General features: G+C 47.7%; 18 non-coding genes across 18 annotated transcripts; all 18 read right to left on the bottom strand.

Moving 5' to 3' along the window:
- Positions 1-725: 725 nt before the first annotated feature.
- On the bottom strand, positions 726-916 carry LOC142693817 (U2 spliceosomal RNA). Its single transcript, XR_012862119.1, has one exon. It is a non-coding gene; the product is annotated as a U2 spliceosomal RNA (small nuclear RNA).
- A 1299-nt stretch (positions 917-2215) lies between these two features.
- LOC142693808 (U2 spliceosomal RNA) lies at positions 2216-2406 on the bottom strand. Its single transcript, XR_012862111.1, has one exon. It is a non-coding gene; the product is annotated as a U2 spliceosomal RNA (small nuclear RNA).
- A 1284-nt stretch (positions 2407-3690) lies between these two features.
- Positions 3691-3881, bottom strand: LOC142694015 (U2 spliceosomal RNA). Its single transcript, XR_012862295.1, has one exon. It is a non-coding gene; the product is annotated as a U2 spliceosomal RNA (small nuclear RNA).
- A 1288-nt stretch (positions 3882-5169) lies between these two features.
- On the bottom strand, positions 5170-5360 carry LOC142694014 (U2 spliceosomal RNA). Its single transcript, XR_012862294.1, has one exon. It is a non-coding gene; the product is annotated as a U2 spliceosomal RNA (small nuclear RNA).
- A 1296-nt stretch (positions 5361-6656) lies between these two features.
- LOC142694013 (U2 spliceosomal RNA) lies at positions 6657-6847 on the bottom strand. Its single transcript, XR_012862293.1, has one exon. It is a non-coding gene; the product is annotated as a U2 spliceosomal RNA (small nuclear RNA).
- A 1288-nt stretch (positions 6848-8135) lies between these two features.
- On the bottom strand, positions 8136-8326 carry LOC142694012 (U2 spliceosomal RNA). The gene has a single exon (XR_012862292.1). It is a non-coding gene; the product is annotated as a U2 spliceosomal RNA (small nuclear RNA).
- A 1304-nt stretch (positions 8327-9630) lies between these two features.
- LOC142693807 (U2 spliceosomal RNA) lies at positions 9631-9821 on the bottom strand. Its single transcript, XR_012862110.1, has one exon. It is a non-coding gene; the product is annotated as a U2 spliceosomal RNA (small nuclear RNA).
- A 1288-nt stretch (positions 9822-11109) lies between these two features.
- On the bottom strand, positions 11110-11300 carry LOC142694011 (U2 spliceosomal RNA). The gene has a single exon (XR_012862291.1). It is a non-coding gene; the product is annotated as a U2 spliceosomal RNA (small nuclear RNA).
- A 1284-nt stretch (positions 11301-12584) lies between these two features.
- On the bottom strand, positions 12585-12775 carry LOC142694010 (U2 spliceosomal RNA). Its single transcript, XR_012862290.1, has one exon. It is a non-coding gene; the product is annotated as a U2 spliceosomal RNA (small nuclear RNA).
- A 1284-nt stretch (positions 12776-14059) lies between these two features.
- Positions 14060-14250, bottom strand: LOC142694008 (U2 spliceosomal RNA). Its single transcript, XR_012862289.1, has one exon. It is a non-coding gene; the product is annotated as a U2 spliceosomal RNA (small nuclear RNA).
- A 1284-nt stretch (positions 14251-15534) lies between these two features.
- On the bottom strand, positions 15535-15725 carry LOC142694007 (U2 spliceosomal RNA). Its single transcript, XR_012862288.1, has one exon. It is a non-coding gene; the product is annotated as a U2 spliceosomal RNA (small nuclear RNA).
- Positions 15726-17021: 1296 nt separating this feature from the next.
- Positions 17022-17212, bottom strand: LOC142694005 (U2 spliceosomal RNA). The gene has a single exon (XR_012862286.1). It is a non-coding gene; the product is annotated as a U2 spliceosomal RNA (small nuclear RNA).
- Positions 17213-18512: 1300 nt separating this feature from the next.
- Positions 18513-18703, bottom strand: LOC142694004 (U2 spliceosomal RNA). Its single transcript, XR_012862285.1, has one exon. It is a non-coding gene; the product is annotated as a U2 spliceosomal RNA (small nuclear RNA).
- A 1300-nt stretch (positions 18704-20003) lies between these two features.
- Positions 20004-20194, bottom strand: LOC142694377 (U2 spliceosomal RNA). Its single transcript, XR_012862622.1, has one exon. It is a non-coding gene; the product is annotated as a U2 spliceosomal RNA (small nuclear RNA).
- Positions 20195-21482: 1288 nt separating this feature from the next.
- On the bottom strand, positions 21483-21673 carry LOC142694003 (U2 spliceosomal RNA). The gene has a single exon (XR_012862284.1). It is a non-coding gene; the product is annotated as a U2 spliceosomal RNA (small nuclear RNA).
- Positions 21674-22993: 1320 nt separating this feature from the next.
- On the bottom strand, positions 22994-23184 carry LOC142694002 (U2 spliceosomal RNA). Its single transcript, XR_012862283.1, has one exon. It is a non-coding gene; the product is annotated as a U2 spliceosomal RNA (small nuclear RNA).
- Positions 23185-24468: 1284 nt separating this feature from the next.
- Positions 24469-24659, bottom strand: LOC142694001 (U2 spliceosomal RNA). Its single transcript, XR_012862282.1, has one exon. It is a non-coding gene; the product is annotated as a U2 spliceosomal RNA (small nuclear RNA).
- Positions 24660-25951: 1292 nt separating this feature from the next.
- Positions 25952-26142, bottom strand: LOC142694000 (U2 spliceosomal RNA). The gene has a single exon (XR_012862281.1). It is a non-coding gene; the product is annotated as a U2 spliceosomal RNA (small nuclear RNA).
- Positions 26143-26854: the final 712 nt, after the last annotated feature.

Here is a 26854-nt window from a genome sequence, read left to right as displayed (position 1 = left end):
GCCGCCAGGCTGTCTTTTTTTTGCACAGCTAGTTGCCTCCAGGAGGCCACAAGAGGGAGACAAGGGACTGCAAAATGGAAAATAGGCATCCACCAACTTTACAGACAACTTCTCCTTGCTCCTACAACCTCCATCCTTGCACAGTTTGTTATTCTTCTAGGTAACATAGTAACAAATCCAAATTGCTGCTCTCTTTGTAGGCAAGCAAGGCTTTGTTGCAACTGCAATTCTTACTTCTTCTTGAAATGTAGGGACGACAGTACATTCCATCACATCCATCTAGTGTACACAGGTAGGTCCATTGTGGCGGGCAGGCGAGCGGGCGGGCTGCTTTATTGGCTGTTTGCTGTTCCCCTACTCCACTCCACTATTTGACTGTTGTGCTGCATCAATCAATCAATCAATCAATCAATCAATCAATCAATCAGTGGCTGGCTCAGGTGCAGCTCTTTAACTTACCTAAAAGGGAGGGCGGAGAGAAGACAAGGAAGGTGAATGAGGTGTTCCAATGTGAAATGCCGGAAACACAGAAACACAGACGACACACAACAAGAGGTGGCAATCTATTCATTAATTGCATTTAATCAATGAGCTCATTATCACTCATGCATTGTCCAACAGGTGTTGAAATAATGGGATTAAAAGGGGAGATCCCTTCAGAAAGACAGAAACAATAGCAAAGACAAAAAACACTTTTGGAATCTGCTTTTAGTCAACACATAAGGAAAGGGTGCACCGGTCCTGGAAATACTGCAATACCAGGTCAATGCGTGGAGTGGACAGAGCAAGCTCTATTTCCATCTCCCTGTTCTAAAAATCCATTTAATATATGGTCCCCAGATAGGGGACGTATCAGATATTAAACTGATAAGAACAGATACTACACTTGATCTTAGCCAAAAGGCCGAGAACCGATAACCCGAACGGGCCGCGCGTTGCCCGAGCCTGCCCGATACTGCTGTTCAGCCCTTGCAGCGATTCAGCCTACTTCTAGGCAATTCCATGGGGCCCTGCAGGCTCACACACTCACAGCTACACGGGAGGTGAATAAAGGCCGGAGAGGAAGCCAGACAGGATTTGCTTCTTTTGCTTGCACCACAATGCAGTGCTGAAAGAGGAGGAATCTACATAAAAACGCCTTCCTGGCAACGCCCAAATGCCCTGCTGCCATGCAGATAAACACTGGCAGCGGCAGCAAGTGCATGCCCACAGCCACCCCTTGTTCCTTCACACCTTGTATCAGCTGTAATCCAGTCCAGTCCAGTGCTGCCTGCTGAGCAGCACTGACCAACACTGCCTGGGCCCAGGCTTTTATCTCTAAGGCCCCATTATGATGTCAGAAAGCTGGCTCTGGCTCCTCAGGGCTCCACTATGACACGTGCAAAGTTCCGTCTGAACTTTATATAAGACGGTGAGGCTCAGTCAGTCACTCAGTGTTGCCTGAGAGGGCAACACTGCAACAGCCGGCCGCCAGGCTGTCTTTTTTTTGCACAGCTAGTTGCCTCCAGGAGGCCACAAGAGGGAGACAAGGGACTGCAAAATGGAAAATAGGCATCCACCAACTTTACAGACAACTTCTCCTTGCTCCTACAACCTCCATCCTTGCACAGTTTGTTATTCTTCTAGGTAACATAGTAACAAATCCAAATTGCTGCTCTCTTTGTAGGCAAGCAAGGCTTTGTTGCAACTGCAATTCTTACTTCTTCTTGAAATGTAGGGACGACAGTACATTCCATCACATCCATCTAGTGTACACAGGTAGGTCCATTGTGGCGGGCAGGCGAGCGGGCGGGCTGCTTTATTGGCTGTTTGCTGTTCCCCTACTCCACTCCACTATTTGACTGTTGTGCTGCATCAATCAATCAATCAATCAATCAATCAATCAATCAATCAATCAATCAATCAATCAATCAATCAGTGGCTGGCTCAGGTGCAGCTCTTTAACTTACCTAAAAGGGAGGGCGGAGAGAAGACAAGGAAGGTGAATGAGGTGTTCCAATGTGAAATGCCGGAAACACAGAAACACAGACGACACACAACAAGAGGTGGCAATCTATTCATTAATTGCATTTAATCAATGAGCTCATTATCACTCATGCATTGTCCAACAGGTGTTGAAATAATGGGATTAAAAGGGGAGATCCCTTCAGAAAGACAGAAACAATAGCAAAGACAAAAAACACTTTTGGAATCTGCTTTTAGTCAACACATAAGGAAAGGGTGCACCGGTCCTGAAAATACTGCAATACCAGGTCAATGCGTGGAGTGGACAGAGCAAGCTCTATTTCCATCTCCCTGTTCTAAAAATCCATTTAATATATGGTCCCCAGATAGGGGACGTATCAGATATTAAACTGATAAGAACAGATACTACACTTGATCTTAGCCAAAAGGCCGAGAAGCGATAACCCGAACGGGCCGCGCGTTGCCCGAGCCTGCCCGATACTGCTGTTCAGCCCTTGCAGCGATTCAGCCTACTTCTAGGCAATTCCATGGGGCCCTGCAGGCTCACACACTCACAGCTACACGGGAGGTGAATAAAGGCCGGAGAGGAAGCCAGACAGGATTTGCTTCTTTTGCTTGCACCACAATGCAGTGCTGAAAGAGGAGGAATCTACATAAAAACGCCTTCCTGGCAACGCCCAAATGCCCTGCTGCCATGCAGATAAACACTGGCAGCGGCAGCAAGTGCATGCCCACAGCCACCCCTTGTTCCTTCACACCTTGTATCAGCTGTAATCCAGTCCAGTCCAGTGCTGCCTGCTGAGCAGCACTGACCAACACTGCCTGGGCCCAGGCTTTTATCTCTGAGGCCCCATTATGATGTCAGAAAGCTGGCTCTGGAATCCTGAGGGCTCCACTATGACACGTGCAAAGTTCCGTCTGAACTTTATATAAGACGGTGAGGCTCAGTCAGTCACTCAGTGTTGCCTGAGAGGGCAACACTGCAACAGCCGGCCGCCAGGCTGTCTTTTTTTTGCACAGCTAGTTGCCTCTAGGAGGCCACAAGAGGGAGACAAGGGACTGCAAAATGGAAAATAGGCATCCACCAACTTTACAGACAACTTCTCCTTGCTCCTACAACCTCCATCCTTGCACAGTTTGTTATTCTTCTAGGTAACATAGTAACAAATCCAAATTGCTGCTCTCTTTGTAGGCAAGCAAGGCTTTGTTGCAACTGCAATTCTTACTTCTTCTTGAAATGTAGGGACGACAGTACATTCCATCACATCCATCTAGTGTACACAGGTAGGTCCATTGTGGCGGGCAGGCGAGCGGGCGGGCTGCTTTATTGGCTGTTTGCTGTTCCCCTACTCCACTCCACTATTTGACTGTTGTGCTGCATCAATCAATCAATCAATCAATCAATCAATCAATCAATCAATCAATCAGTGGCTGGCTCAGGTGCAGCTCTTTAACTTACCTAAAAGGGAGGGCGGAGAGAAGACAAGGAAGGTGAATGAGGTGTTCCAATGTGAAATGCCGGAAACACAGAAACACAGACGACACACAACAAGAGGTGGCAATCTATTCATTAATTGCATTTAATCAATGAGCTCATTATCACTCATGCATTGTCCAACAGGTGTTGAAATAATGGGATTAAAAGGGGAGATCCCTTCAGAAAGACAGAAACAATAGCAAAGACAAAAAACACTTTTGGAATCTGCTTTTAGTCAACACATAAGGAAAGGGTGCACCGGTCCTGGAAATACTGCAATACCAGGTCAATGCGTGGAGTGGACAGAGCAAGCTCTATTTCCATCTCCCTGTTCTAAAAATCCATTTAATATATGGTCCCCAGATAGGGGACGTATCAGATATTAAACTGATAAGAACAGATACTACACTTGATCTTAGCCAAAAGGCCGAGAAGCGATAACCCGAACGGGCCGCGCGTTGCCCGAGCCTGCCCGATACTGCTGTTCAGCCCTTGCAGCGATTCAGCCTACTTCTAGGCAATTCCATGGGGCCCTGCAGGCTCACACACTCACAGCTACACGGGAGGTGAATAAAGGCCGGAGAGGAAGCCAGACAGGATTTGCTTCTTTTGCTTGCACCACAATGCAGTGCTGAAAGAGGAGGAATCTACATAAAAACGCCTTCCTGGCAACGCCCAAATGCCCTGCTGCCATGCAGATAAACACTGGCAGCGGCAGCAAGTGCATGCCCACAGCCACCCCTTGTTCCTTCACACCTTGTATCAGCTGTAATCCAGTCCAGTCCAGTGCTGCCTGCTGAGCAGCACTGACCAACACTGCCTGGGCCCAGGCTTTTATCTCTGAGGCCCCATTATGATGTCAGAAAGCTGGCTCTGGAATCCTGAGGGCTCCACTATGACACGTGCAAAGTTCCGTCTGAACTTTATATAAGACGGTGAGGCTCAGTCAGTCACTCAGTGTTGCCTGAGAGGGCAACACTGCAACAGCCGGCCGCCAGGCTGTCTTTTTTTTGCACAGCTAGTTGCCTCCAGGAGGCCACAAGAGGGAGACAAGGGACTGCAAAATGGAAAATAGGCATCCACCAACTTTACAGACAACTTCTCCTTGCTCCTACAACCTCCATCCTTGCACAGTTTGTTATTCTTCTAGGTAACATAGTAACAAATCCAAATTGCTGCTCTCTTTGTAGGCAAGCAAGGCTTTGTTGCAACTGCAATTCTTACTTCTTCTTGAAATGTAGGGACGACAGTACATTCCATCACATCCATCTAGTGTACACAGGTAGGTCCATTGTGGCGGGCAGGCGAGCGGGCGGGCTGCTTTATTGGCTGTTTGCTGTTCCCCTACTCCACTCCACTATTTGACTGTTGTGCTGCATCAATCAATCAATCAATCAATCAATCAATCAATCAATCAATCAATCAATCAGTGGCTGGCTCAGGTGCAGCTCTTTAACTTACCTAAAAGGGAGGGCGGAGAGAAGACAAGGAAGGTGAATGAGGTGTTCCAATGTGAAATGCCGGAAACACAGAAACACAGACGACACACAACAAGAGGTGGCAATCTATTCATTAATTGCATTTAATCAATGAGCTCATTATCACTCATGCATTGTCCAACAGGTGTTGAAATAATGGGATTAAAAGGGGAGATCCCTTCAGAAAGACAGAAACAATAGCAAAGACAAAAAACACTTTTGGAATCTGCTTTTAGTCAACACATAAGGAAAGGGTGCACCGGTCCTGGAAATACTGCAATACCAGGTCAATGCGTGGAGTGGACAGAGCAAGCTCTATTTCCATCTCCCTGTTCTAAAAATCCATTTAATATATGGTCCCCAGATAGGGGACGTATCAGATATTAAACTGATAAGAACAGATACTACACTTGATCTTAGCCAAAAGGCCGAGAAGCGATAACCCGAACGGGCCGCGCGTTGCCCGAGCCTGCCCGATACTGCTGTTCAGCCCTTGCAGCGATTCAGCCTACTTCTAGGCAATTCCATGGGGCCCTGCAGGCTCACACACTCACAGCTACACGGGAGGTGAATAAAGGCCGGGGAGGAAGCCAGACAGGATTTGCTTCTTTTGCTTGCACCACAATGCAGTGCTGAAAGAGGAGGAATCTACATAAAAACGCCTTCCTGGCAACGCCCAAATGCCCTGCTGCCATGCAGATAAACACTGGCAGCGGCAGCAAGTGCATGCCCACAGCCACCCCTTGTTCCTTCACACCTTGTATCAGCTGTAATCCAGTCCAGTCCAGTGCTGCCTGCTGAGCAGCACTGACCAACACTGCCTGGGCCCAGGCTTTTATCTCTGAGGCCCCATTATGATGTCAGAAAGCTGGCTCTGGAATCCTGAGGGCTCCACTATGACACGTGCAAAGTTCCGTCTGAACTTTATATAAGACGGTGAGGCTCAGTCAGTCACTCAGTGTTGCCTGAGAGGGCAACACTGCAACAGCCGGCCGCCAGGCTGTCTTTTTTTTGCACAGCTAGTTGCCTCCAGGAGGCCACAAGAGGGAGACAAGGGACTGCAAAATGGAAAATAGGCATCCACCAACTTTACAGACAACTTCTCCTTGCTCCTACAACCTCCATCCTTGCACAGTTTGTTATTCTTCTAGGTAACATAGTAACAAATCCAAATTGCTGCTCTCTTTGTAGGCAAGCAAGGCTTTGTTGCAACTGCAATTCTTACTTCTTCTTGAAATGTAGGGACGACAGTACATTCCATCACATCCATCTAGTGTACACAGGTAGGTCCATTGTGGCGGGCAGGCGAGCGGGCGGGCTGCTTTATTGGCTGTTTGCTGTTCCCCTACTCCACTCCACTATTTGACTGTTGTGCTGCATCAATCAATCAATCAATCAATCAATCAATCAATCAATCAATCAATCAATCAATCAATCAGTGGCTGGCTCAGGTGCAGCTCTTTAACTTACCTAAAAGGGAGGGCGGAGAGAAGACAAGGAAGGTGAATGAGGTGTTCCAATGTGAAATGCCGGAAACACAGAAACACAGACGACACACAACAAGAGGTGGCAATCTATTCATTAATTGCATTTAATCAATGAGCTCATTATCACTCATGCATTGTCCAACAGGTGTTGAAATAATGGGATTAAAAGGGGAGATCCCTTCAGAAAGACAGAAACAATAGCAAAGACAAAAAACACTTTTGGAATCTGCTTTTAGTCAACACATAAGGAAAGGGTGCACCGGTCCTGGAAATACTGCAATACCAGGTCAATGCGTGGAGTGGACAGAGCAAGCTCTATTTCCATCTCCCTGTTCTAAAAATCCATTTAATATATGGTCCCCAGATAGGGGACGTATCAGATATTAAACTGATAAGAACAGATACTACACTTGATCTTAGCCAAAAGGCCGAGAAGCGATAACCCGAACGGGCCGCGCGTTGCCCGAGCCTGCCCGATACTGCTGTTCAGCCCTTGCAGCGATTCAGCCTACTTCTAGGCAATTCCATGGGGCCCTGCAGGCTCACACACTCACAGCTACACGGGAGGTGAATAAAGGCCGGAGAGGAAGCCAGACAGGATTTGCTTCTTTTGCTTGCACCACAATGCAGTGCTGAAAGAGGAGGAATCTACATAAAAACGCCTTCCTGGCAACGCCCAAATGCCCTGCTGCCATGCAGATAAACACTGGCAGCGGCAGCAAGTGCATGCCCACAGCCACCCCTTGTTCCTTCACACCTTGTATCAGCTGTAATCCAGTCCAGTCCAGTGCTGCCTGCTGAGCAGCACTGACCAACACTGCCTGGGCCCAGGCTTTTATCTCTGAGGCCCCATTATGATGTCAGAAAGCTGGCTCTGGAATCCTGAGGGCTCCACTATGACACGTGCAAAGTTCCGTCTGAACTTTATATAAGACGGTGAGGCTCAGTCAGTCACTCAGTGTTGCCTGAGAGGGCAACACTGCAACAGCCGGCCGCCAGGCTGTCTTTTTTTTGCACAGCTAGTTGCCTCCAGGAGGCCACAAGAGGGAGACAAGGGACTGCAAAATGGAAAATAGGCATCCACCAACTTTACAGACAACTTCTCCTTGCTCCTACAACCTCCATCCTTGCACAGTTTGTTATTCTTCTAGGTAACATAGTAACAAATCCAAATTGCTGCTCTCTTTGTAGGCAAGCAAGGCTTTGTTGCAACTGCAATTCTTACTTCTTCTTGAAATGTAGGGACGACAGTACATTCCATCACATCCATCTAGTGTACACAGGTAGGTCCATTGTGGCGGGCAGGCGAGCGGGCGGGCTGCTTTATTGGCTGTTTGCTGTTCCCCTACTCCACTCCACTATTTGACTGTTGTGCTGCATCAATCAATCAATCAATCAATCAATCAATCAATCAATCAATCAATCAATCAGTGGCTGGCTCAGGTGCAGCTCTTTAACTTACCTAAAAGGGAGGGCGGAGAGAAGACAAGGAAGGTGAATGAGGTGTTCCAATGTGAAATGCCGGAAACACAGAAACACAGACGACACACAACAAGAGGTGGCAATCTATTCATTAATTGCATTTAATCAATGAGCTCATTATCACTCATGCATTGTCCAACAGGTGTTGAAATAATGGGATTAAAAGGGGAGATCCCTTCAGAAAGACAGAAACAATAGCAAAGACAAAAAACACTTTTGGAATCTGCTTTTAGTCAACACATAAGGAAAGGGTGCACCGGTCCTGGAAATACTGCAATACCAGGTCAATGCGTGGAGTGGACAGAGCAAGCTCTATTTCCATCTCCCTGTTCTAAAAATCCATTTAATATATGGTCCCCAGATAGGGGACGTATCAGATATTAAACTGATAAGAACAGATACTACACTTGATCTTAGCCAAAAGGCCGAGAAGCGATAACCCGAACGGGCCGCGCGTTGCCCGAGCCTGCCCGATACTGCTGTTCAGCCCTTGCAGCGATTCAGCCTACTTCTAGGCAATTCCATGGGGCCCTGCAGGCTCACACACTCACAGCTACACGGGAGGTGAATAAAGGCCGGAGAGGAAGCCAGACAGGATTTGCTTCTTTTGCTTGCACCACAATGCAGTGCTGAAAGAGGAGGAATCTACATAAAAACGCCTTCCTGGCAACGCCCAAATGCCCTGCTGCCATGCAGATAAACACTGGCAGCGGCAGCAAGTGCATGCCCACAGCCACCCCTTGTTCCTTCACACCTTGTATCAGCTGTAATCCAGTCCAGTCCAGTGCTGCCTGCTGAGCAGCACTGACCAACACTGCCTGGGCCCAGGCTTTTATCTCTGAGGCCCCATTATGATGTCAGAAAGCTGGCTCTGGAATCCTGAGGGCTCCACTATGACACGTGCAAAGTTCCGTCTGAACTTTATATAAGACGGTGAGGCTCAGTCAGTCACTCAGTGTTGCCTGAGAGGCCAACACTGCAACAGCCGGCCGCCAGGCTGTCTTTTTTTTGCACAGCTAGTTGCCTCCAGGAGGCCACAAGAGGGAGACAAGGGACTGCAAAATGGAAAATAGGCATCCACCAACTTTACAGACAACTTCTCCTTGCTCCTACAACCTCCATCCTTGCACAGTTTGTTATTCTTCTAGGTAACATAGTAACAAATCCAAATTGCTGCTCTCTTTGTAGGCAAGCAAGGCTTTGTTGCAACTGCAATTCTTACTTCTTCTTGAAATGTAGGGACGACAGTACATTCCATCACATCCATCTAGTGTACACAGGTAGGTCCATTGTGGCGGGCAGGCGAGCGGGCGGGCTGCTTTATTGGCTGTTTGCTGTTCCCCTACTCCACTCCACTATTTGACTGTTGTGCTGCATCAATCAATCAATCAATCAATCAATCAATCAATCAATCAATCAATCAATCAATCAATCAATCAATCAGTGGCTGGCTCAGGTGCAGCTCTTTAACTTACCTAAAAGGGAGGGCGGAGAGAAGACAAGGAAGGTGAATGAGGTGTTCCAATGTGAAATGCCGGAAACACAGAAACACAGATGACACACAACAAGAGGTTGCAATCTATTCATTAATTGCATTTAATCAATGAGCTCATTATCACTCATGCATTGTCCAACAGGTGTTGAAATAATGGGATTAAAAGGGGAGATCCCTTCAGAAAGACAGAAACAATAGCAAAGACAAAAAACACTTTTGGAATCTGCTTTTAGTCAACACATAAGGAAAATGTGCACCGGTCCTGGAAATACTGCAATACCAGGTCAATGCGTGGAGTGGACAGAGCAAGCTCTATTTCCATCTCCCTGTTCTAAAAATCCATTTAATATATGGTCCCCAGATAGGGGACGTATCAGATTTTAAACTGATAAGAACAGATACTACACTTGATCTTAGCCAAAAGGCCGAGAAGCGATAACCCGAACGGGCCGCGCGTTGCCCGAGCCTGCCCGATACTGCTGTTCAGCCCTTGCAGCGATTCAGCCTACTTCTAGGCAATTCCATGGGGCCCTGCAGGCTCACACACTCACAGCTACACGGGAGGTGAATAAAGGCCGGAGAGGAAGCCAGACAGGATTTGCTTCTTTTGCTTGCACCACAATGCAGTGCTGAAAGAGGAGGAATCTACATAAAAACGCCTTCCTGGCAACGCCCAAATGCCCTGCTGCCATGCAGATAAACACTGGCAGCGGCAGCAAGTGCATGCCCACAGCCACCCCTTGTTCCTTCACACCTTGTATCAGCTGTAATCCAGTCCAGTCCAGTGCTGCCTGCTGAGCAGCACTGACCAACACTGCCTGGGCCCAGGCTTTTATCTCTGAGGCCCCATTATGATGTCAGAAAGCTGGCTCTGGAATCCTGAGGGCTCCACTATGACACGTGCAAAGTTCCGTCTGAACTTTATATAAGACGGTGAGGCTCAGTCAGTCACTCAGTGTTGCCTGAGAGGGCAACACTGCAACAGCCGGCCGCCAGGCTGTCTTTTTTTTGCACAGCTAGTTGCCTCCAGGAGGCCACAAGAGGGAGACAAGGGACTGCAAAATGGAAAATAGGCATCCACCAACTTTACAGACAACTTCTCCTTGCTCCTACAACCTCCATCCTTGCACAGTTTGTTATTCTTCTAGGTAACATAGTAACAAATCCAAATTGCTGCTCTCTTTGTAGGCAAGCAAGGCTTTGTTGCAACTGCAATTCTTACTTCTTCTTGAAATGTAGGGACGACAGTACATTCCATCACATCCATCTAGTGTACACAGGTAGGTCCATTGTGGCGGGCAGGCGAGCGGGCGGGCTGCTTTATTGGCTGTTTGCTGTTCCCCTACTCCACTCCACTATTTGACTGTTGTGCTGCATCAATCAATCAATCAATCAATCAATCAATCAATCAATCAATCAATCAATCAGTGGCTGGCTCAGGTGCAGCTCTTTAACTTACCTAAAAGGGAGGGCGGAGAGAAGACAAGGAAGGTGAATGAGGTGTTCCAATGTGAAATGCCGGAAACACAGAAACACAGACGACACACAACAAGAGGTGGCAATCTATTCATTAATTGCATTTAATCAATGAGCTCATTATCACTCATGCATTGTCCAACAGGTGTTGAAATAATGGGATTAAAAGGGGAGATCCCTTCAGAAAGACAGAAACAATAGCAAAGACAAAAAACACTTTTGGAATCTGCTTTTAGTCAACACATAAGGAAAGGGTGCACCGGTCCTGGAAATACTGCAATACCAGGTCAATGCGTGGAGTGGACAGAGCAAGCTCTATTTCCATCTCCCTGTTCTAAAAATCCATTTAATATATGGTCCCCAGATAGGGGACGTATCAGATATTAAACTGATAAGAACAGATACTACACTTGATCTTAGCCAAAAGGCCGAGAAGCGATAACCCGAACGGGCCGCGCGTTGCCCGAGCCTGCCCGATACTGCTGTTCAGCCCTTGCAGCGATTCAGCCTACTTCTAGGCAATTCCATGGGGCCCTGCAGGCTCACACACTCACAGCTACACGGGAGGTGAATAAAGGCCGGAGAGGAAGCCAGACAGGATTTGCTTCTTTTGCTTGCACCACAATGCAGTGCTGAAAGAGGAGGAATCTACATAAAAACGCCTTCCTGGCAACGCCCAAATGCCCTGCTGCCATGCAGATAAACACTGGCAGCGGCAGCAAGTGCATGCCCACAGCCACCCCTTGTTCCTTCACACCTTGTATCAGCTGTAATCCAGTCCAGTCCAGTGCTGCCTGCTGAGCAGCACTGACCAACACTGCCTGGGCCCAGGCTTTTATCTCTGAGGCCCCATTATGATGTCAGAAAGCTGGCTCTGGAATCCTGAGGGCTCCACTATGACACGTGCAAAGTTCCGTCTGAACTTTATATAAGACGGTGAGGCTCAGTCAGTCACTCAGTGTTGCCTGAGAGGGCAACACTGCAACAGCCGGCCGCCAGGCTGTCTTTTTTTTGCACAGCTAGTTGCCTCCAGGAGGCCACAAGAGGGAGACAAGGGACTGCAAAATGGAAAATAGGCATCCACCAACTTTACAGACAACTTCTCCTTGCTCCTACAACCTCCATCCTTGCACAGTTTGTTATTCTTCTAGGTAACATAGTAACAAATCCAAATTGCTGCTCTCTTTGTAGGCAAGCAAGGCTTTGTTGCAACTGCAATTCTTACTTCTTCTTGAAATGTAGGGACGACAGTACATTCCATCACATCCATCTAGTGTACACAGGTAGGTCCATTGTGGCGGGCAGGCGAGCGGGCGGGCTGCTTTATTGGCTGTTTGCTGTTCCCCTACTCCACTCCACTATTTGACTGTTGTGCTGCATCAATCAATCAATCAATCAATCAATCAATCAATCAATCAATCAATCAGTGGCTGGCTCAGGTGCAGCTCTTTAACTTACCTAAAAGGGAGGGCGGAGAGAAGACAAGGAAGGTGAATGAGGTGTTCCAATGTGAAATGCCGGAAACACAGAAACACAGACGACACACAACAAGAGGTGGCAATCTATTCATTAATTGCATTTAATCAATGAGCTCATTATCACTCATGCATTGTCCAACAGGTGTTGAAATAATGGGATTAAAAGGGGAGATCCCTTCAGAAAGACAGAAACAATAGCAAAGACAAAAAACACTTTTGGAATCTGCTTTTAGTCAACACATAAGGAAAGGGTGCACCGGTCCTGGAAATACTGCAATACCAGGTCAATGCGTGGAGTGGACAGAGCAAGCTCTATTTCCATCTCCCTGTTCTAAAAATCCATTTAATATATGGTCCCCAGATAGGGGACGTATCAGATATTAAACTGATAAGAACAGATACTACACTTGATCTTAGCCAAAAGGCCGAGAAGCGATAACCCGAACGGGCCGCGCGTTGCCCGAGCCTGCCCGATACTGCTGTTCAGCCCTTGCAGCGATTCAGCCTACTTCTAGGCAATTCCATGGGGCCCTGCAGGCTCACACACTCACAGCTACACGGGAGGTGAATAAAGGCCGGAGAGGAAGCCAGACAGGATTTGCTTCTTTTGCTTGCACCACAATGCAGTGCTGAAAGAGGAGGAATCTACATAAAAACGCCTTCCTGGCAACGCCCAAATGCCCTGCTGCCATGCAGATAAACACTGGCAGCGGCATCAAGTGCATGCCCACAGCCACCCCTTGTTCCTTCACACCTTGTATCAGCTGTAATCCAGTCCAGTCCAGTGCTGCCTGCTGAGCAGCACTGACCAACACTGCCTGGGCCCAGGCTTTTATCTCTGAGGCCCCATTATGATGTCAGAAAGCTGGCTCTGGAATCCTGAGGGCTCCACTATGACACGTGCAAAGTTCCGTCTGAACTTTATATAAGACGGTGAGGCTCAGTCAGTCACTCAGTGTTGCCTGAGAGGGCAACACTGCAACAGCCGGCCGCCAGGCTGTCTTTTTTTTGCACAGCTAGTTGCCTCCAGGAGGCCACAAGAGGGAGACAAGGGACTGCAAAATGGAAAATAGGCATCCACCAACTTTACAGACAACTTCTCCTTGCTCCTACAACCTCCATCCTTGCACAGTTTGTTATTCTTCTAGGTAACATAGTAACAAATCCAAATTGCTGCTCTCTTTGTAGGCAAGCAAGGCTTTGTTGCAACTGCAATTCTTACTTCTTCTTGAAATGTAGGGACGACAGTACATTCCATCACATCCATCTAGTGTACACAGGTAGGTCCATTGTGGCGGGCAGGCGAGCGGGCGGGCTGCTTTATTGGCTGTTTGCTGTTCCCCTACTCCACTCCACTATTTGACTGTTGTGCTGCATCAATCAATCAATCAATCAATCAATCAATCAATCAATCAATCAATCAGTGGCTGGCTCAGGTGCAGCTCTTTAACTTACCTAAAAGGGAGGGCGGAGAGAAGACAAGGAAGGTGAATGAGGTGTTCCAATGTGAAATGCCGGAAACACAGAAACACAGACGACACACAACAAGAGGTGGCAATCTATTCATTAATTGCATTTAATCAATGAGCTCATTATCACTCATGCATTGTCCAACAGGTGTTGAAATAATGGGATTAAAAGGGGAGATCCCTTCAGAAAGACAGAAACAATAGCAAAGACAAAAAACACTTTTGGAATCTGCTTTTAGTCAACACATAAGGAAAGGGTGCACCGGTCCTGGAAATACTGCAATACCAGGTCAATGCGTGGAGTGGACAGAGCAAGCTCTATTTCCATCTCCCTGTTCTAAAAATCCATTTAATATATGGTCCCCAGATAGGGGACGTATCAGATATTAAACTGATAAGAACAGATACTACACTTGATCTTAGCCAAAAGGCCGAGAAGCGATAACCCGAACGGGCCGCGCGTTGCCCGAGCCTGCCCGATACTGCTGTTCAGCCCTTGCAGCGATTCAGCCTACTTCTAGGCAATTCCATGGGGCCCTGCAGGCTCACACACTCACAGCTACACGGGAGGTGAATAAAGGCCGGAGAGGAAGCCAGACAGGATTTGCTTCTTTTGCTTGCACCACAATGCAGTGCTGAAAGAGGAGGAATCTACATAAAAACGCCTTCCTGGCAACGCCCAAATGCCCTGCTGCCATGCAGATAAACACTGGCAGCGGCAGCAAGTGCATGCCCACAGCCACCCCTTGTTCCTTCACACCTTGTATCAGCTGTAATCCAGTCCAGTCCAGTGCTGCCTGCTGAGCAGCACTGACCAACACTGCCTGGGCCCAGGCTTTTATCTCTGAGGCCCCATTATGATGTCAGAAAGCTGGCTCTGGAATCCTGAGGGCTCCACTATGACACGTGCAAAGTTCCGTCTGAACTTTATATAAGACGGTGAGGCTCAGTCAGTCACTCAGTGTTGCCTGAGAGGGCAACACTGCTACAGCCGGCCGCCAGGCTGTCTTTTTTTTGCACAGCTAGTTGCCTCCAGGAGGCCACAAGAGGGAGACAAGGGACTGCAAAATGGAAAATAGGCATCCACCAACTTTACAGACAACTTCTCCTTGCTCCTACAACCTCCATCCTTGCACAGTTTGTTATTCTTCTAGGTAACATAGTAACAAATCCAAATTGCTGCTCTCTTTGTAGGCAAGCAAGGCTTTGTTGCAACTGCAATTCTTACTTCTTCTTGAAATGTAGGGACGACAGTACATTCCATCACATCCATCTAGTGTACACAGGTAGGTCCATTGTGGCGGGCAGGCGAGCGGGCGGGCTGCTTTATTGGCTGTTTGCTGTTCCCCTACTCCACTCCACTATTTGACTGTTGTGCTGCATCAATCAATCAATCAATCAATCAATCAATCAATCAATCAATCAATCAGTGGCTGGCTCAGGTGCAGCTCTTTAACTTACCTAAAAGGGAGGGCGGAGAGAAGACAAGGAAGGTGAATGAGGTGTTCCAATGTGAAATGCCGGAAACACAGAAACACAGACGACACACAACAAGAGGTGGCAATCTATTCATTAATTGCATTTAATCAATGAGCTCATTATCACTCATGCATTGTCCAACAGGTGTTGAAATAATGGGATTAAAAGGGGAGATCCCTTCAGAAAGACAGAAACAATAGCAAAGACAAAAAACACTTTTGGAATCTGCTTTTAGTCAACACATAAGGAAAGGGTGCACCGGTCCTGGAAATACTGCAATACCAGGTCAATGCGTGGAGTGGACAGAGCAAGCTCTATTTCCATCTCCCTGTTCTAAAAATCCATTTAATATATGGTCCCCAGATAGGGGACGTATCAGATATTAAACTGATAAGAACAGATACTACACTTGATCTTAGCCAAAAGGCCGAGAAGCGATAACCCGAACGGGCCGCGCGTTGCCCGAGCCTGCCCGATACTGCTGTTCAGCCCTTGCAGCGATTCAGCCTACTTCTAGGCAATTCCATGGGGCCCTGCAGGCTCACACACTCACAGCTACACGGGAGGTGAATAAAGGCCGGAGAGGAAGCCAGACAGGATTTGCTTCTTTTGCTTGCACCACAATGCAGTGCTGAAAGAGGAGGAATCTACATAAAAACGCCTTCCTGGCAACGCCCAAATGCCCTGCTGCCATGCAGATAAACACTGGCAGCGGCATCAAGTGCATGCCCACAGCCACCCCTTGTTCCTTCACACCTTGTATCAGCTGTAATCCAGTCCAGTCCAGTGCTGCCTGCTGAGCAGCACTGACCAACACTGCCTGGGCCCAGGCTTTTATCTCTGAGGCCCCATTATGATGTCAGAAAGCTGGCTCTGGAATCCTGAGGGCTCCACTATGACACGTGCAAAGTTCCGTCTGAACTTTATATAAGACGGTGAGGCTCAGTCAGTCACTCAGTGTTGCCTGAGAGGGCAACACTGCAACAGCCGGCCGCCAGGCTGTCTTTTTTTTGCACAGCTAGTTGCCTCCAGGAGGCCACAAGAGGGAGACAAGGGACTGCAAAATGGAAAATAGGCATCCACCAACTTTACAGACAACTTCTCCTTGCTCCTACAACCTCCATCCTTGCACAGTTTGTTATTCTTCTAGGTAACATAGTAACAAATCCAAATTGCTGCTCTCTTTGTAGGCAAGCAAGGCTTTGTTGCAACTGCAATTCTTACTTCTTCTTGAAATGTAGGGACGACAGTACATTCCATCACATCCATCTAGTGTACACAGGTAGGTCCATTGTGGCGGGCAGGCGAGCGGGCGGGCTGCTTTATTGGCTGTTTGCTGTTCCCCTACTCCACTCCACTATTTGACTGTTGTGCTGCATCAATCAATCAATCAATCAATCAATCAATCAATCAATCAATCAATCAATCAATCAATCAGTGGCTGGCTCAGGTGCAGCTCTTTAACTTACCTAAAAGGGAGGGCGGAGAGAAGACAAGGAAGGTGAATGAGGTGTTCCAATGTGAAATGCCGGAAACACAGAAACACAGACGACACACAACAAGAGGTGGCAATCTATTCATTAATTGCATTTAATCAATGAGCTCATTATCACTCATGCATTGTCCAACAGGTGTTGAAATAATGGGATTAAAAGGGGAGATCCCTTCAGAAAGACAGAAACAATAGCAAAGACAAAAAACACTTTTGGAATCTGCTTTTAGTCAACACATAAGGAAAGGGTGCACCGGTCCTGGAAATACTGCAATACCAGGTCAATGCGTGGAGTGGACAGAGCAAGCTCTATTTCCATCTCCCTGTTCTAAAAATCCATTTAATATATGGTCCCCAGATAGGGGACGTATCAGATATTAAACTGATAAGAACAGATACTACACTTGATCTTAGCCAAAAGGCCGAGAAGCGATAACCCGAACGGGCCGCGCGTTGCCCGAGCCTGCCCGATACTGCTGTTCAGCCCTTGCAGCGATTCAGCCTACTTCTAGGCAATTCCATGGGGCCCTGCAGGCTCACACACTCACAGCTACACGGGAGGTGAATAAAGGCCGGAGAGGAAGCCAGACAGGATTTGCTTCTTTTGCTTGCACCACAATGCAGTGCTGAAAGAGGAGGAATCTACATAAAAACGCCTTCCTGGCAACGCCCAAATGCCCTGCTGCCATGCAGATAAACACTGGCAGCGGCAGCAAGTGCATGCCCACAGCCACCCCTTGTTCCTTCACACCTTGTATCAGCTGTAATCCAGTCCAGTCCAGTGCTGCCTGCTGAGCAGCACTGACCAACACTGCCTGGGCCCAGGCTTTTATCTCTGAGGCCCCATTATGATGTCAGAAAGCTGGCTCTGGAATCCTGAGGGCTCCACTATGACACGTGCAAAGTTCCGTCTGAACTTTATATAAGACGGTGAGGCTCAGTCAGTCACTCAGTGTTGCCTGAGAGGGCAACACTGCAACAGCCGGCCGCCAGGCTGTCTTTTTTTTGCACAGCTAGTTGCCTCCAGGAGGCCACAAGAGGGAGACAAGGGACTGCAAAATGGAAAATAGGCATCCACCAACTTTACAGACAACTTCTCCTTGCTCCTACAACCTCCATCCTTGCACAGTTTGTTATTCTTCTAGGTAACATAGTAACAAATCCAAATTGCTGCTCTCTTTGTAGGCAAGCAAGGCTTTGTTGCAACTGCAATTCTTACTTCTTCTTGAAATGTAGGGACGACAGTACATTCCATCACATCCATCTAGTGTACACAGGTAGGTCCATTGTGGCGGGCAGGCGAGCGGGCGGGCTGCTTTATTGGCTGTTTGCTGTTCCCCTACTCCACTCCACTATTTGACTGTTGTGCTGCATCAATCAATCAATCAATCAATCAATCAATCAATCAATCAATCAATCAATCAATCAATCAATCAGTGGCTGGCTCAGGTGCAGCTCTTTAACTTACCTAAAAGGGAGGGCGGAGAGAAGACAAGGAAGGTGAATGAGGTGTTCCAATGTGAAATGCCGGAAACACAGAAACACAGACGACACACAACAAGAGGTGGCAATCTATTCATTAATTGCATTTAATCAATGAGCTCATTATCACTCATGCATTGTCCAACAGGTGTTGAAATAATGGGATTAAAAGGGGAGATCCCTTCAGAAAGACAGAAACAATAGCAAAGACAAAAAACACTTTTGGAATCTGCTTTTAGTCAACACATAAGGAAAGGGTGCACCGGTCCTGGAAATACTGCAATACCAGGTCAATGCGTGGAGTGGACAGAGCAAGCTCTATTTCCATCTCCCTGTTCTAAAAATCCATTTAATATATGGTCCCCAGATAGGGGACGTATCAGATATTAAACTGATAAGAACAGATACTACACTTGATCTTAGCCAAAAGGCCGAGAAGCGATAACCCGAACGGGCCGCGCGTTGCCCGAGCCTGCCCGATACTGCTGTTCAGCCCTTGCAGCGATTCAGCCTACTTCTAGGCAATTCCATGGGGCCCTGCAGGCTCACACACTCACAGCTACACGGGAGGTGAATAAAGGCCGGAGAGGAAGCCAGACAGGATTTGCTTCTTTTGCTTGCACCACAATGCAGTGCTGAAAGAGGAGGAATCTACATAAAAACGCCTTCCTGGCAACGCCCAAATGCCCTGCTGCCATGCAGATAAACACTGGCAGCGGCAGCAAGTGCATGCCCACAGCCACCCCTTGTTCCTTCACACCTTGTATCAGCTGTAATCCAGTCCAGTCCAGTGCTGCCTGCTGAGCAGCACTGACCAACACTGCCTGGGCCCAGGCTTTTATCTCTGAGGCCCCATTATGATGTCAGAAAGCTGGCTCTGGAATCCTGAGGGCTCCACTATGACACGTGCAAAGTTCCGTCTGAACTTTATATAAGACGGTGAGGCTCAGTCAGTCACTCAGTGTTGCCTGAGAGGGCAACACTGCAACAGCCGGCCGCCAGGCTGTCTTTTTTTTGCACAGCTAGTTGCCTCCAGGAGGCCACAAGAGGGAGACAAGGGACTGCAAAATGGAAAATAGGCATCCACCAACTTTACAGACAACTTCTCCTTGCTCCTACAACCTACATCCTTGCACAGTTTGTTATTCTTCTAGGTAACATAGTAACAAATCCAAATTGCTGCTCTCTTTGTAGGCAAGCAAGGCTTTGTTGCAACTGCAATTCTTACTTCTTCTTGAAGTGTAGGGACGACAGTACATTCCATCACATCCATCTAGTGTACACAGGTAGGTCCATTGTGGCGGGCAGGCGAGCGGGCGGGCTGCTTTATTGGCTGTTTGCTGTTCCCCTACTCCACTCCACTATTTGACTGTTGTGCTGCATCAATCAATCAATCAATCAATCAATCAATCAATCAATCAATCAATCAATCAATCAATCAATCAGTGGCTGGCTCAGGTGCAGCTCTTTAACTTACCTAAAAGGGAGGGCGGAGAGAAGACAAGGAAGGTGAATGAGGTGTTCCAATGTGAAATGCCGGAAACACAGAAACACAGACGACACACAACAAGAGGTGGCAATCTATTCATTAATTGCATTTAATCAATGAGCTCATTATCACTCATGCATTGTCCAACAGGTGTTGAAATAATGGGATTAAAAGGGGAGATCCCTTCAGAAAGACAGAAACAATAGCAAAGACAAAAAACACTTTTGGAATCTGCTTTTAGTCAACACATAAGGAAAGGGTGCATCGGTCCTGGAAATACTGCAATACCAGGTCAATGCGTGGAGTGGACAGAGCAAGCTCTATTTCCATCTCCCTGTTCTAAAAATCCATTTAATATATGGTCCCCAGATAGGGGACGTATCAGATATTAAACTGATAAGAACAGATACTACACTTGATCTTAGCCAAAAGGCCGAGAAGCGATAACCCGAACGGGCCGCGCGTTGCCCGAGCCTGCCCGATACTGCTGTTCAGCCCTTGCAGCGATTCAGCCTACTTCTAGGCAATTCCATGGGGCCCTGCAGGCTCACACACTCACAGCTACACGGGAGGTGAATAAAGGCCGGAGAGGAAGCCAGACAGGATTTGCTTCTTTTGCTTGCACCACAATGCAGTGCTGAAAGAGGAGGAATCTACATAAAAACGCCTTCCTGGCAACGCCCAAATGCCCTGCTGCCATGCAGATAAACACTGGCAGCGGCAGCAAGTGCATGCCCACAGCCACCCCTTGTTCCTTCACACCTTGTATCAGCTGTAATCCAGTCCAGTCCAGTGCTGCCTGCTGAGCAGCACTGACCAACACTGCCTGGGCCCAGGCTTTTATCTCTGAGGCCCCATTATGATGTCAGAAAGCTGGCTCTGGAATCCTGAGGGCTCCACTATGACACGTGCAAAGTTCCGTCTGAACTTTATATAAGACGGTGAGGCTCAGTCAGTCACTCAGTGTTGCCTGAGAGGGCAACACTGCAACAGCCGGCCGCCAGGCTGTCTTTTTTTTGCACAGCTAGTTGCCTCCAGGAGGCCACAAGAGGGAGACAAGGGACTGCAAAATGGAAAATAGGCATCCACCAACTTTACAGACAACTTCTCCTTGCTCCTACAACCTCCATCCTTGCACAGTTTGTTATTCTTCTAGGTAACATAGTAACAAATCCAAATTGCTGCTCTCTTTGTAGGCAAGCAAGGCTTTGTTGCAACTGCAATTCTTACTTCTTCTTGAAGTGTAGGGACGACAGTACATTCCATCACATCCATCTAGTGTACACAGGTAGGTCCATTGTGGCGGGCAGGCGAGCGGGCGGGCTGCTTTATTGGCTGTTTGCTGTTCCCCTACTCCACTCCACTATTTGACTGTTGTGCTGCATCAATCAATCAATCAATCAATCAATCAATCAATCAATCAATCATCCAATCAGTGGCTGGCTCAGGTGCAGCTCTTTAACTTACCTAAAAGGGAGGGCGGAGAGAAGACAAGGAAGGTGAATGAGGTGTTCCAATGTGAAATGCCGGAAACACAGAAACACAGACGACACACAACAAGAGGTGGCAATCTATTCATTAATTGCATTTAATCAATGAGCTCATTATCACTCATGCATTGTCCAACAGGTGTTGAAATAATGGGATTAAAAGGGGAGATCCCTTCAGAAAGACAGAAACAATAGCAAAGACAAAAAACACTTTTGGAATCTGCTTTTAGTCAACACATAAGGAAAGGGTGCACCGGTCCTGGAAATACTGCAATACCAGGTCAATGCGTGGAGTGGACAGAGCAAGCTCTATTTCCATCTCCCTGTTCTAAAAATCCATTTAATATATGGTCCCCAGATAGGGGACGTATCAGATATTAAACTGATAAGAACAGATACTACACTTGATCTTAGCCAAAAGGCCGAGAAGCGATAACCCGAACGGGCCGCGCGTTGCCCGAGCCTGCCCGATACTGCTGTTCAGCCCTTGCAGCGATTCAGCCTACTTCTAGGCAATTCCATGGGGCCCTGCAGGCTCACACACTCACAGCTACACGGGAGGTGAATAAAGGCCGGAGAGGAAGCCAGACAGGATTTGCTTCTTTTGCTTGCACCACAATGCAGTGCTGAAAGAGGAGGAATCTACATAAAAACGCCTTCCTGGCAACGCCCAAATGCCCTGCTGCCATGCAGATAAACACTGGCAGCGGCAGCAAGTGCATGCCCACAGCCACCCCTTGTTCCTTCACACCTTGTATCAGCTGTAATCCAGTCCAGTCCAGTGCTGCCTGCTGAGCAGCACTGACCAACACTGCCTGGGCCCAGGCTTTTATCTCTGAGGCCCCATTATGATGTCAGAAAGCTGGCTCTGGAATCCTGAGGGCTCCACTATGACACGTGCAAAGTTCCGTCTGAACTTTATATAAGACGGTGAGGCTCAGTCAGTCACTCAGTGTTGCCTGAGAGGGCAACACTGCAACAGCCGGCCGCCAGGCTGTCTTTTTTTTGCACAGCTAGTTGCCTCCAGGAGGCCACAAGAGGGAGACAAGGGACTGCAAAATGGAAAATAGGCATCCACCAACTTTACAGACAACTTCTCCTTGCTCCTACAACCTCCATCCTTGCACAGTTTGTTATTCTTCTAGGTAACATAGTAACAAATCCAAATTGCTGCTCTCTTTGTAGGCAAGCAAGGCTTTGTTGCAACTGCAATTCTTACTTCTTCTTGAAATGTAGGGACGACAGTACATTCCATCACATCCATCTAGTGTACACAGGTAGGTCCATTGTGGCGGGCAGGCGAGCGGGCGGGCTGCTTTATTGGCTGTTTGCTGTTCCCCTACTCCACTCCACTATTTGACTGTTGTGCTGCATCAATCAATCAATCAATCAATCAATCAATCAATCAATCAATCAATCAATCAATCAATCAATCAATCAATCAATCAATCAATCAGTGGCTGGCTCAGGTGCAGCTCTTTAACTTACCTAAAAGGGAGGGCGGAGAGAAGACAAGGAAGGTGAATGAGGTGTTCCAATGTGAAATGCCGGAAACACAGAAACACAGACGACACACAACAAGAGGTGGCAATCTATTCATTAATTGCATTTAATCAATGAGCTCATTATCACTCATGCATTGTCCAACAGGTGTTGAAATAATGGGATTAAAAGGGGAGATCCCTTCAGAAAGACAGAAACAATAGCAAAGACAAAAAACACTTTTGGAATCTGCTTTTAGTCAACACATAAGGAAAGGGTGCACCGGTCCTGGAAATACTGCAATACCAGGTCAATGCGTGGAGTGGACAGAGCAAGCTCTATTTCCATCTCCCTGTTCTAAAAATCCATTTAATATATGGTCCCCAGATAGGGGACGTATCAGATATTAAACTGATAAGAACAGATACTACACTTGATCTTAGCCAAAAGGCCGAGAAGCGATAACCCGAACGGGCCGCGCGTTGCCCGAGCCTGCCCGATACTGCTGTTCAGCCCTTGCAGCGATTCAGCCTACTTCTAGGCAATTCCATGGGGCCCTGCAGGCTCACACACTCACAGCTACACGGGAGGTGAATAAAGGCCGGAGAGGAAGCCAGACAGGATTTGCTTCTTTTGCTTGCACCACAATGCAGTGCTGAAAGAGGAGGAATCTACATAAAAACGCCTTCCTGGCAACGCCCAAATGCCCTGCTGCCATGCAGATAAACACTGGCAGCGGCAGCAAGTGCATGCCCACAGCCACCCCTTGTTCCTTCACACCTTGTATCAGCTGTAATCCAGTCCAGTCCAGTGCTGCCTGCTGAGCAGCACTGACCAACACTGCCTGGGCCCAGGCTTTTATCTCTGAGGCCCCATTATGATGTCAGAAAGCTGGCTCTGGAATCCTGAGGGCTCCACTATGACACGTGCAAAGTTCCGTCTGAACTTTATATAAGACGGTGAGGCTCAGTCAGTCACTCAGTGTTGCCTGAGAGGGCAACACTGCAACAGCCGGCCGCCAGGCTGTCTTTTTTTTGCACAGCTAGTTGCCTCCAGGAGGCCACAAGAGGGAGACAAGGGACTGCAAAATGGAAAATAGGCATCCACCAACTTTACAGACAACTTCTCCTTGCTCCTACAACCTCCATCCTTGCACAGTTTGTTATTCTTCTAGGTAACATAGTAACAAATCCAAATTGCTGCTCTCTTTGTAGGCAAGCAAGGCTTTGTTGCAACTGCAATTCTTACTTCTTCTTGAAATGTAGGGACGACAGTACATTCCATCACATCCATCTAGTGTACACAGGTAGGTCCATTGTGGCGGGCAGGCGAGCGGGCGGGCTGCTTTATTGGCTGTTTGCTGTTCCCCTACTCCACTCCACTATTTGACTGTTGTGCTGCATCAATCAATCAATCAATCAATCAATCAATCAATCAATCAATCAATCAGTGGCTGGCTCAGGTGCAGCTCTTTAACTTACCTAAAAGGGAGGGCGGAGAGAAGACAAGGAAGGTGAATGAGGTGTTCCAATGTGAAATGCCGGAAACACAGAAACACAGACGACACACAACAAGAGGTGGCAATCTATTCATTAATTGCATTTAATCAATGAGCTCATTATCACTCATGCATTGTCCAACAGGTGTTGAAATAATGGGATTAAAAGGGGAGATCCCTTCAGAAAGACAGAAACAATAGCAAAGACAAAAAACACTTTTGGAATCTGCTTTTAGTCAACACATAAGGAAAGGGTGCACCGGTCCTGGAAATACTGCAATACCAGGTCAATGCGTGGAGTGGACAGAGCAAGCTCTATTTCCATCTCCCTGTTCTAAAAATCCATTTAATATATGGTCCCCAGATAGGGGACGTATCAGATATTAAACTGATAAGAACAGATACTACACTTGATCTTAGCCAAAAGGCCGAGAAGCGATAACCCGAACGGGCCGCGCGTTGCCCGAGCCTGCCCGATACTGCTGTTCAGCCCTTGCAGCGATTCAGCCTACTTCTAGGCAATTCCATGGGGCCCTGCAGGCTCACACACTCACAGCTACACGGGAGGTGAATAAAGGCCGGAGAGGAAGCCAGACAGGATTTGCTTCTTTTGCTTGCACCACAATGCAGTGCTGAAAGAGGAGGAATCTACATAAAAACGCCTTCCTGGCAACGCCCAAATGCCCTGCTGCCATGCAGATAAACACTGGCAGCGGCAGAAAGTGCATGCCCACAGCCACCCCTTGTTCCTTCACACCTTGTATCAGCTGTAATCCAGTCCAGTCCAGTGCTGCCTGCTGAGCAGCACTGACCAACACTGCCTGGGCCCAGGCTTTTATCTCTGAGGCCCCATTATGATGTCAGAAAGCTGGCTCTGGAATCCTGAGGGCTCCACTATGACACGTGCAAAGTTCCGTCTGAACTTTATATAAGACGGTGAGGCTCAGTCAGTCACTCAGTGTTGCCTGAGAGGGCAACACTGCAACAGCCGGCCGCCAGGCTGTCTTTTTTTTGCACAGCTAGTTGCCTCCAGGAGGCCACAAGAGGGAGACAAGGGACTGCAAAATGGAAAATAGGCATCCACCAACTTTACAGACAACTTCTCCTTGCTCCTACAACCTCCATCCTTGCACAGTTTGTTATTCTTCTAGGTAACATAGTAACAAATCCAAATTGCTGCTCTCTTTGTAGGCAAGCAAGGCTTTGTTGCAACTGCAATTCTTACTTCTTCTTGAAATGTAGGGACGACAGTACATTCCATCACATCCATCTAGTGTACACAGGTAGGTCCATTGTGGCGGGCAGGCGAGCGGGCGGGCTGCTTTATTGGCTGTTTGCTGTTCCCCTACTCCACTCCACTATTTGACTGTTGTGCTGCATCAATCAATCAATCAATCAATCAATCAATCAATCAATCAATCAATCAATCAATCAGTGGCTGGCTCAGGTGCAGCTCTTTAACTTACCTAAAAGGGAGGGCGGAGAGAAGACAAGGAAGGTGAATGAGGTGTTCCAATGTGAAATGCCGGAAACACAGAAACACAGACGACACACAACAAGAGGTGGCAATCTATTCATTAATTGCATTTAATCAATGAGCTCATTATCACTCATGCATTGTCCAACAGGTGTTGAAATAATGGGATTAAAAGGGGAGATCCCTTCAGAAAGACAGAAACAATAGCAAAGACAAAAAACACTTTTGGAATCTGCTTTTAGTCAACACATAAGGAAAGGGTGCACCGGTCCTGGAAATACTGCAATACCAGGTCAATGCGTGGAGTGGACAGAGCAAGCTCTATTTCCATCTCCCTGTTCTAAAAATCCATTTAATATATGGTCCCCAGATAGGGGACGTATCAGATATTAAACTGATAAGAACAGATACTACACTTGATCTTAGCCAAAAGGCCGAGAAGCGATAACCCGAACGGGCCGCGCGTTGCCCGAGCCTGCCCGATACTGCTGTTCAGCCCTTGCAGCGATTCAGCCTACTTCTAGGCAATTCCATGGGGCCCTGCAGGCTCACACACTCACAGCTACACGGGAGGTGAATAAAGGCCGGAGAGGAAGCCAGACAGGATTTGCTTCTTTTGCTTGCACCACAATGCAGTGCTGAAAGAGGAGGAATCTACATAAAAACGCCTTCCTGGCAACGCCCAAATGCCCTGCTGCCATGCAGATAAACACTGGCAGCGGCAGCAAGTGCATGCCCACAGCCACCCCTTGTTCCTTCACACCTTGTATCAGCTGTAATCCAGTCCAGTCCAGTGCTGCCTGCTGAGCAGCACTGACCAACACTGCCTGGGCCCAGGCTTTTATCTCTGAGGCCCCATTATGATGTCAGAAAGCTGGCTCTGGAATCCTGAGGGCTCCACTATGACACGTGCAAAGTTCCGTCTGAACTTTATATAAGACGGTGAGGCTCAGTCAGTCACTCAGTGTTGCCTGAGAGGGCAACACTGCAACAGCCGGCCGCCAGGCTGTCTTTTTTTTGCACAGCTAGTTGCCTCCAGGAGGCCACAAGAGGGAGACAAGGGACTGCAAAATGGAAAATAGGCATCCACCAACTTTACAGACAACTTCTCCTTGCTCCTACAACCTCCATCCTTGCACAGTTTGTTATTCTTCTAGG

Source organism: Rhinoderma darwinii, assembly GCF_050947455.1.
Source record: "Rhinoderma darwinii isolate aRhiDar2 chromosome 5 unlocalized genomic scaffold, aRhiDar2.hap1 SUPER_5_unloc_45, whole genome shotgun sequence".
Classification (NCBI taxonomy): domain Eukaryota; kingdom Metazoa; phylum Chordata; class Amphibia; order Anura; family Rhinodermatidae; genus Rhinoderma; species Rhinoderma darwinii.
The sequence above is the reverse complement of the archived record's forward strand: the minus strand, read 5'-3'. Positions and strand labels throughout refer to the sequence as shown.